This window comes from Syzygium oleosum, unplaced genomic scaffold (assembly GCF_021117445.2).
Source record: "Syzygium oleosum isolate NSW1041296 unplaced genomic scaffold, Sole_v2.1 Sole_v2.46, whole genome shotgun sequence".
Lineage (NCBI taxonomy): Eukaryota > Viridiplantae > Streptophyta > Magnoliopsida > Myrtales > Myrtaceae > Syzygium > Syzygium oleosum.
The window spans coordinates 864155-875284 of record NW_026607530.1 but is presented as its reverse complement, the minus strand read 5'-3'; the positions used below and the strand labels follow the sequence as shown (position 1 = coordinate 875284).

At 38.8% G+C, this 11130-nt stretch overlaps 1 pseudogene; it reads right to left on the bottom strand.

Annotated features, from left to right (window-relative positions):
• Positions 1 to 4774: 4774 nt before the first annotated feature.
• Positions 4775 to 8823, bottom strand: LOC115687416 (receptor-like protein 13; annotated as a pseudogene).
• Positions 8824 to 11130: the final 2307 nt, after the last annotated feature.

The window sequence follows — 11130 nt, the reverse complement described above, 5'->3', positions numbered from 1 at the left end:
TATATATATATATATAGAGAGAGAGAGAGAGAGAGAGAGAGAGAGAGAGAGAGAGAGAGAGAGAGAGAGAGAGAGAGAGAGAGAGAGAGAGAGACGATTAGATGCAATTCAAACATGGAGGCATCACAAGCATCCAAATTGATAGGCCACCGTACTACGAATTATATACCTGTAAGCAGTGCTAAACATCAATTATCAGTTTAATGACTTCAAACCCCTGCTTTCAAAAAGGCATTAATAAACAGTTCACAAGCTCATAAGACAAGGCAACATATGCCCACATAATCTCGTCTCAAGAATTGGCTATTTGGTACTAAGGATCCATTCTTCACGCAACCTTAGCAACAATGTTTTATAAAGATGTAGTCAATTAACTTAGTCTTTCCATCACATCTAGGACATGTCCAACTAAAAAGTTCTGTCAAATTTGACATGTAAACCTGCAACAAAAAGCTTTGCATTAGATCATAATTTTATTGTATTAAAATGGTGAAACCTGATGCATAACAACAACAGGCTCTAGGTAAATGTGAAATTTTTTTAGAGAACACTTACGGCAGATGCATACTCCACCAATATTGTGGCAAGAGTGTGATTATAAACAGCTTTATGAACCTTGGACCTCACTCTAAGTTCTGCATTTACAAGTAGAAAAAATTTCAGATTGAAATGTGGTCACAAGCTCATTCAATTACAAGCAATGAAGTAACTTTCTTATGTCTCTTGCAAGCTATTTTGACAAATCAAGTGAGGGGAACAGTTTAAGGGAAACATCAACTCAAAACAATATTTCAGTATAATTTGCAGTCCTTCCTGGTGAGCTGAAAGAACTATTTACACAATCCAATGCGACAAGAGTGGAATAAGTAAGGGTGCGTATGGTAACGTTTCTATTTCTGAGAACAATTTCTTTTCAGAAATAGTTTTTTCTATTTCTATTTCCTGGAAGAGTTTCTGAGCAAAATAATGCGTTTGGTAACTGCACAAAATTTCTATTTCTAGAATAGAAATGTGTTTGGTAACTGCACAAAATTTATATTCCTGGAATAGAAAAAGAACATAAATGCGTTTGGTAACTGCACAAAATTTCTATTCTCAATTTTTGGCATTCAAATCTATATCTTTTATTTAACTATAAGTACAAGTTATAAGTGAAAAAAATCAATAAGCATGATTTATTGGTTTGTCTAATCCTTTTTAGGGGTTTAAAACCCCTTTTAATCCCTAAACTAAGGAATCTTCAAAAATACCACTTGGGCACCTCAAAAATTTAAATTTCACTCAAAGTGGGTGACCACAGGTATTCTAAACCATTATGTGAATTTTTTTATATTTTTTTGGGGTAAAATTTATTAAAATTTTTTACTTTCCCTAAATCTGTTTCTTTTTATTTTTCCAAAAAAAATTTATGAAATTTTTTTAATATTTTCAATTTCGGAATTTTGCAAATATTTAAGGGTTTTCTGAGTTTTTCTGATTTTTATGGATTTTCTGAGAATTTTTCTGATTTATATGAATTTTGGGAATTTTTTAATTTTCTAATTTTTTATGGGATTTTTCTGAAATTTTTCTAATTTTTATGAATTTTCGGAATTTTTTAATTTATTCTAATCCATTATGTGAATTTTTTATTTTTGATTTTTTTGGGGAAAAGTTTATTAAAACTTTTTACTTTCCCGAAATTTGTCTCTTTTTATTTTCCCGAAAGCTTTTTATGAATTTTTTTAAAATTTTTCAATTTCGAAATTTTGCAAATTTTTATGGGTTTTCTGATTTTTTCTGATTTTTATGAATTTTATGAATTTATGAATTTTTTATAATTTAATTAATTTTTTATAATTTTTTTTATTATTTCCGCCGAGAATGGACCGGACCGGTGCTTTGAGACGGTTTGTAGATGACGGAGGATGGAGGAGGAGCTGAGGTCGTGGCTTGAGGACCGGACCTTTCTATTTCTATTTCTATTTCTAAGAACAAAGAAGTAGATTTTTTCTACTTCTTATTTCTGCTCCAAATCTATTTCTTGGCCACTTTTCTATTCCAGGAAATAGAAAAATAAAATGCGTTACCAAACGAATTTCTGTTCTTCTTTTGTTCCAGGGAACAGAAGAACAGAAAAATAGAGAAACAGAAGCGTTACCAACCGCGCCCTAAACAACCCACAAAGCTACTCCATAAGGCTCCACTTTCCCACAAAGCTACTCCACTAAAACCTATAGGCTACAATCCATAACTCAACTGAACAAAAGCTGAATTGCCGACAATCAATCACTGTAAGGCACTCAACAAGTTTTATCCCAAACCTAGAATCAGTAGAATCAAATTTGCATCGAACAAATATAAGGAAATTCGATCGATCTGACCATATTCCAGGTAATCTAAGGGCTCAAGAAAACCAACCAAATATAACACAATGCTTGTGAGTCATGTGCTCTGAAAACATCCAATTGTACACCCAAGGGATCGTTCTTTTTGTTGTGAATCAAACCGAGATGGTATTCTAGGAAGTAAGCCAAAGCAAACATTCCAATAAAGCAAAGCAAAGCCCTCTTTCTCACTTTAGGTAAGCTAAGTTTGGGCATTGGAACCTTCCTCCTAGCCGCAGAATGGCTGGACAGTTTTTAATGCAAGAGATTGCCCTGTAGGAACTCCCGCAGCTCTCTGTTGAAGACAGGCTCGTTTGGTCTCCCAGCCCAGATGGAAATTGAAACTCCAAAACAGCCTGGAACCTCATTAGGCAGACCTATCCTAAGGTCGACTATGCAGGCATAGGCGGGATAGAGGGCTTGGTTCCCTGGGACTGGCTATTCCTGGAAAAAGTGAAGTCAATCAGAAACCTCGTAGTTGCAAGCAGCATAAGAAGGGGTTTCTGGTTCGGGCGTGATGGCTCTCGGCTTTCGTGACATTTCTTTATTGCACTGGTACTTGTATCCAGCACTTATTCTCCTTATCCCGCAGCACCTTCTGTTGTGTAACTTCTATGGTATCATGGATTTTTTTTTTTAGTAGTGATTGATTTACTAAGCCAAGACAGCATCTGTTAGTCGATTTCCCGCGAGCGAGGGTGAGGCGCTTCCCCCGAACACTTGTCTTACTCGTATATCTAGTACTTACGTATTTCTTTTCGTTAAGCTAGGCAACAGGTAACATTCCTTTTCCAAAGCGGGTGATTGACGGCTGGAGAATTGTTAGATCTTAAGGGGCTAGAGGACTCCCCTAAAGAAAGGAGGGGGGAATTGCTAGCTTGTTATAGTTATACGAAGTCCTGAATTAACAACTGAATAAGAGGAGCGATGTTGCTTGTTAATAGCTGCTCGGTGGCTGCCTTCTTCTTCCGCTCGTCTCTTAGGGCACAGACAGGTAGTTTCTTGCTTCTTATATCGAAGCGAAGGTAGATTAATGAGGAACTGCTGCCCTTTAGCTGCAAAGATCGTGAATTCCTTTTGCCTCCTCCCTCTATACTAGAACCTAGGCGGCCAGTGATAGTAGGAACACCCAGATCCTCGCAAGTCGGGAACAAAGGACCGATTTGACTATCTCTCTCAAACCAGTCTAGGTCCCTCCCTGTGAACAATTTCTTATTCTTGTCCAGGGTATAACGCACCCGAGAATACCAAAGTGCCCCGTGATTCCACTGTTCTCCCCTACTATTAAAAAACGAAAGCAGAACATAGTTCGTATGGAAGGGAAGTGTGACACGATCTTTCTTTCGTCACACGCCCTTTTAACTTACACTGCACTTTCCACACCTGCTGAGTCAACTGATGAGTAGGGAGTGCCTTCCAGGTTGGAGCCCAACTCATCCCTTGATGAAGAGGGATGGTGGACACCCAAGGCAGATACCGTTTTTCAAGTGTGTAAAGATCACTTTTGATTGAATACACAACATCTAAAACGACCTCAGGATCATCCCATGGTCTAGATATGCTGTCTAAAGTACTTATACTGACTTTCTTAGGAAGTTCTATGATCTTAGCTAACGAAAAGAGAGATACAATTTCACAAGCCTATCTGCCTTTTCAGCCTTCCTTATCATCATTCTACGATGGAAGGACGGAATGATACGAGGATACCCTGAGCGATGGAAGGACGGAATGATACGAGGATACCCTGAGCGATTGAGGGAGACGGGAACAGGAAGTAAGACATGTGGGCTTTTACGACCACCATATGCCGTCTGGAGGCAGGAGCTACACTGTTTTAAATAGAGAGCACAGTGTAGCCACCCTGACTTCTTACCTGACCTGATCACGTGTTTGGTAAACAAGTATGCTCCAATATAGAGCTCTTTGGTCAGACCATCAGTGATGATGAGGATCACCTTATTAATTAAGGAATGATCTCATCACCCGAGAATCTTCCATGATTCTCTGCCACCGGATGGGTGACACTTTCAAGAGATAGCTAAATAGTGCATGCATGGTTCGCAGTTAATTATGCTTCTATCAGGTTCATACCCTGACAACCAATAAGTACATCTGCCTACCCAGGTATGATATAACCTCTTGTGAGGCTTCCGCGTCACCCCATGTTACTAGATGCATACAGCATCCAGCTCTCTCCGGGAAGTGATCCACCCGGACTCTTTTTCTATTTTTCTTGCAGGGAAGACTGAGCTCAACCTAGACTGAATCCGTCACTCTTGGAAAAGAAGGAGAAAGGATGCCAGGTAGAGTGCTTATGCCCGGGCCTCAAAGAGGCTAGGTGGGGAGAAAGCGGCCGTTGCACTGCTAGGAGTGTAATTGAATCTATCCATCTTTTCCTTGCGGATTAGCTATTCCTTTCCTTGAGGTATGGCATTGTGTTTGCTCTGAAAACATCCAATTCTTGCTTTATAAGAATCAAACCTTCTTTTTGTTGTGAATCCACTAGTATGTGGAACTTGCAATGCATCTTCTTCCAGTACTTTATAGCGTTCGGTATGGCTTTTAATTGTCCTCACATAAGACCAAGGTGACCATTCTAGAACTTGAAATCCAACATTCGGTGTTGAAGTTACCTTATTGGCATATCCTCTGGAGGAGAAATTCATGGGTCCCAAGCAACTAGGTAATGGACCAAACAGATTGTTTTCAGAAAGATCAACAATACTTAAGCTTTCCAAGCTGCACAATTGCTCAGGAAATGTTCCATCGAAGCTATTATCCTCAGTGAAAGAATGCTCAATTGAGAGAGGTTAACTAGCCAATAGGGTATGCTTCCAGAGAACTCATTTTAACTCAAATCCAAGGTCACCAAATCAGAGCTATTAGAGAGCACATGCACGATTGAACCATTCTATTTGTTCCTATTCAGTTGAATGTGACTCACCCACTGTACGATAAAAAAAATGATGGTAATGGACCAGAGAGATTGTTGTAAGACAAATCCAAATAGTTAAGCAAACCAAGATTGCAGAGTTCTTGAGGGATGACGCCGTCCAACTGGTTCTTGGACAAGTCAAAGGCCGCAAGTGATGACAAGTTTGCAATAAATCTGGGAAGCTTGCCGATGAAAAAGTTGTCGCTAATGTCCAATACTAACAAATTTACGAGTGATGAAAGAAAAGAGAGATTTCCAGTGAACATGTCGTGGTCTAACGGCAGAAATGACAGATTTAGGTTCATCCTGTTGTTGGAAAATACAATTACTCCTTGCAAATTGTTATATGCTACGTTGAGGTCTTTCAATGATAAGTTACTATCTAATAACTGGACAGGTAGTCCCCCTGAGAAATTGTTGTTAGAGAGGTCTAAGATATATAAGGATTTTATGCTACCCAGTTCAGATGGAATACTCTCTTCCAATCTGTTGGCTGACAGATTAAGGTGGTACAGATTTGGGACATTTAAACCAAATTTGGTCGTGAGCTGTCCTCTCATGCCATTGTTGGATATGTCCATTGTCAAAAGTTTAAAAAGGTTCATTGATGGAAGCTCAAGTGTCGTGAGTAAGTTATCTCCCATAAAAAGCTTTTCCAACTTAGTGTTGTTTTCCTACAACCAAGCTGGAAAGGGACCTGGAATGTCATTCGAGGAGAGATCGAAAATTCGAAGGTCATATTGATGATTGAGAAAGCCCAAAGAAGTCACTTTGAATCCTCTTGATGGACTATTTGACGTACTAAACACCTTCAACTGGAACCTCGGGATCAAAGGCGCAATTTTGGTATCAATTTCTAGTTTGGTGTCATCAAGCAACAGGACCTTAAGTCTTGAATGATTTGCAAGTGGGCCGAGTGATGAGGGGATATCAAAATGGTTGCCCGATATGGAAAGAAATTCCAGTGAGCTAAGACTAGTGAGGGGAGATGAAGCAACACTATATGTGAATTCATTGTCTTCGAGATTTAGAATCCGAATAGATGTCATTTTTTGCCAGCATGTAGGAAGCCTGCCAGTAATTCCGTTAGCGCTAAGATCCAGCTCTTCTAGTTTTGTTAGGTTGCACAAGCCTGTTATTAAAATCACAAGTCAATTCAACTACAATAATACATATCAGACACTTAAAGAGGACATACTAGTACATCAACGATCCATTTCATGTCTAGTTTTTACACTGAGAGATCAGGACTTACTCTGGTCTGACAGGTTGCCAATTAGACCGGTGTTGGAAGAGGACAGCAATCTAAGAGATGTCAAAGGACCGAAGCTGGAAAGGATTCCCAGGCTTGTGTTCCAAGAAGATTGATCCAAGATGAGCTGTTCCAACTTACCGAAGTTATGGAAATGTTCCCAGAAAACAAAACATAACTGACCATCTGATTTCCTCCACTACCATAATGAAGTAATGGTACAGAATTATCATGAGTGAAAGGAACTTTAAAAAGAAAAAAAAGCTAATTTAGAATATGCATTCACTACTGGGTTTGACTAACCTTGATCATTAATTGTTTCTTCTACTATATTATACTGGAGAGAAAGGATCCTGAGGGATGACAGTGCCCCTAATGCTCGCAGTACGGTCCGCGCATCTTTCAAGTGGACACCATCTAGGTGGAGGTTCTCTAAGCGGCTCAAGTTTTTTATGCCTAGCAGTAAAATGCCAAGTAATTAACTTGCTTGGTAGTAAAACTGGTGAAAGCATCCGTGCTGATGCCTCGAAATAGGAATTTTTTTAATCAACAACATTTGTATCGAAATTGGCCTATACTAATGGAAAGAGAAGGAGGTTGAAATATATGACTTCTATTTTCTAAACATGACACACGTGTGAAGGTGTTAAAGAGTTTGCATAACGTGCTGGCTAGTTAGTTTAATATATGAGTAAAAACGAGGCTCCTGCATGAAAACTGAAACAATACCTTCAGCAGTAGCCACTGCATCAACTGCATTAAAACTTATGTCCAGCTCCATCAAAGTACTAAAACCACCTAATTTTTCCACAAACATTGTTAACTCAAGTCAAGGATGGCGATTTTGTACCGAATTATGAACAGAAATTAAGCTAAAGAAATTACCATTCACATGTAAAGTCCCATTCAAATTGTTTCTTTGGAGGAATAGACACCTGAGAGACGGAATTCTACCAAGAATGGGCAGAATAGAATTATCCAGAGAGTTATCATTCAAGTCAAGCACCTGTAGTTTGCTCAGCCTTGAAGATAGCCGGTTAGGTTCTGCAAACTAACAAAGAAAAGCACTAAATTCTGCCGAAAACTTTTCAAGTATGTGCGCAAGCAAGTATTGTCATTTCGGAGGAACTATATCGTAGACTTGTGGATAAATGAGGACTTGGACATAATCATCTATAATGCGGGAAATGAGTAAGAACACGGACGTGTTTAACTTATGAGCTTATTAAATAATGAGATCTCTTGTTCTATAAGAATTGGAGGAATGGTGAATTTATACCTTCTGGTGCAATCCACCCTCCCAAATAGTTGCGGGACAAGTCAAGGCTCTTGAGTTCTTCAAAGGGAAGAAGTAGAGAAGCGTTTAGATACCAAGTATTGAAGCCAAATTGGTAAGCCATCAAACCTTGAAGCGTCAGCTCAGTAACTCGCCCCATGGTGGGGTTACACTTGACACTTTTCCAGCTGCAACAGTTGGAACTCGATCCCCCAGTGTCCAAATTGTATGGCAGGTCGGCGTTGAGGGCTAAGAGTGCAATCCTTGCTTGTTCCAGACACCCATGAGAGCCACATAAACACGCGATAACCCAGACCGCCACAAGTATCCACTGTGCTTTCTTTTTCATGACTACAGATTCAAGTGACCAAACTTTATATGTATAACACTCTTGAGTTAACTATTTTTTGCAAGTTAGGGCGATTTTATGGGAATTCAGCGATGCCTATACGTGAGTGCAGAGTTGTTATGGAAGAAGTCTTGGTCATTTTTAATGATGAATATGGTTCAGTTCCTTTCAGTGACAAGGTAAATCGGGTTAAAATTGATTTGAATAGTGATCAGACAATGCCCTCCAATCCAATCTGTTTCCAGGCCGGCAATATACCTACGCAATGGCAAGATTTCGTTGGCGGAGAATTTTCCAAAAGTCTCTATTGGAGTAACTTTTTCTACGCTTTAAGTCTAGTCTAGTGCATGACTAAAAACAAGTCTAGTCTAGTGTAGTCAACTATTATCTTTTATATGACTAAGTCAATCTCTGCCCAATGTACAGCACAGGCCTTAATGATTTACTTGGTTTCCCAAATGGAACCTAAGATCAAATAAACAATTAGAATTTTAAATAAATGATGGTGACATGAAAATTAGTAAATGTTGAAGGATCATTCACAATTAAAGACATTTCCATAAAATCTGTAAAGCACATCATAATACATGACTTGGTTCTCTATTTAAGAAACTAATATAAGATGTACATATGATGGCGGGTTCATTGAAGTGCTCATCTTATTGTTCAGCTCGAAGAAATTAGTGTGCTTATATTTTCAAGATACCGAAAATTACTAATGTGCTCACACAAAAGAAAAGGCATAAAAAATTGCCTTTTGATTTCTCAAAATGCACTTAATTTACTTAATGAGTATCCAGTTAACATTATTCAAATTCCTTCTAATGCAAGGGTGACAGTGGATTATCCCTACAAGTCGGTATGAATGAGTAAAAGTTCACCGGAGTACATGCGAAAATTAGACGGTTCTAAAAATATTACTTCTGTGAATTTACTTCTCAATGGAGCATTAAGCAGAAAATGATCTTGACTAGAGGCATTTCAGAAGTAGAGATGTCCAGGAAACAATTTCGTGGAGATAAATTCAGGCTCAAAGAACTCAATTTCATAAACCACACCTGAATCTTCCACTTAATAGTCTTGAGATTTTGGTCCGGAAGAAAACAGCTTAGGATGCAATCTGATTCCGAAGAAAAATTGTTGATTACCTGCACTGAAACTTTATATGACCAATGAATAGTACCGTCGAAGTCTCCAATGAAGGGGCCACATATTCCAGGATAACCACACTTTTGAAAGCTAAATTTGCGAAAACCTCAGTCAATGGCATGCAGTGAAGAGACATTTCCTTTTAGGTCTCTCAACTCAGATGACAAACTCCCTTTAAAGACTTGCAGAAATGTATAGGGGCTCCATTTAATCTCACTTGATGAAAGTTCCAATGGCCTGGAAGGTAAAGCTTTTACGGTCTTAAATGTCTCTAAGCAAATACAATTAGTTGGAGATAAACTGACTCTCGTATCGTACTGGTTACTAGGCGAGTTAAAAGAACTATAAGCCATTAATCCACTATATGCACAAGGTGATAAACTAACAGAATTTTTCCTTTTTATAAAATCAACTGGAACTTACGATTATAAGATCCATTTCTGAAGTAAGTCGTTAATACCATATTGTCAGGCTGGAGGACTTTCCAGTCTGAAATGGTTTGCAAATGGACTCAGTTGTATATGGAGATGGAAATGGTTATTCGAAATGGGAATGTGCTCGATGGAAAAAAAGACTGGCTGGAGGAGGTGGGTCGATGCCTCATAGATATAATGTTCTCATCATTAGAAACCTGATTAATTGATTCATCATGGTGACGAGCTTTGTTGTGTTACTTCGTGAGATGAGTACATTGAATTGGTAGGTTCTCCCAGAGGCCTATATTGATTAACGACAATAGGCAAATAACAGTAAAAACCCCAGATCCTCCATCACATACCAAGGCAGTGTTATAGTCTCTAAATATCTCCTAAATTTGTGATGGTATTAAAATTGTCCTGTACAAAATAGTAGAATGTAATGAAACACTTGTAACAGTTAGTAATTGGCAAACAGAGATCACAAGTAAAACTGTGATATCTGATGCACCGGAACCCAAACAGAACTTCCCCATGTCCCTATGACCGTTGTTTTCGTGCTCAATTTGGTAGTCAAACCGTTACCGTTCCACATTTTTGAGCAGTTATTACTCATGGGCAACCATCGTTGAGGATGTTTTCCATAGTAACTGCTTTCATCAAATGTCCAAAATGATCACTTGGTATGACTCTGGACAGACGATTGTTGGATATATTGAGGACTGCCAGGAAGTTCAATTGAGTAAGCATTTCAGGTTTTAGACCAATCAACTGAATAATGCTCTATCTTTGTTAGGCTTGATTGATTCAGTTCAAGCCTGTCCCGTAATATTCCGACCTCTGGTGGGATCTTGCCACTGAACTTGTTGCAAGAAAAATCCGATTTTCCATTTTAGGAAGTGCATCACTCTATAGGAAATCAAACCTTTCTGTTGGGACTCAGACTTTGTGTGGAACTTTGAACCCGTCTTCGCCTACTGTTGTATCTTATAACAAGGAGAACACAAATCTTCAACTTCAATACCAAATATCAACGTCGAGTATACCTTATCAGTGAATTCTCTGAAGAAATTCATTGAACCCTTGCAACTAGGTAACAACCAAAAAGGTTGTTTTCAAAAGATCAATCACATTTTAGAAGATTCAAGCGGTAAGATTCAAGTGATGGGCTGTCCCGAAGTCAATCTGCAGCTGTGGTGCACAGCGTGATTTAACAGGGACAATTCAACGGTCAGACTCAACAGATTCAAAGACGAACGTTCTATGGCAGGGTATTGATACATTTCTTAGGAAAACCACACCCCAAAAGCTTGAAAGAGCTGAAGACCATGTAAACCCCACACCAGAGTCTCTCACACCATGATCCTAGTCCCCGTACCGTGCAATT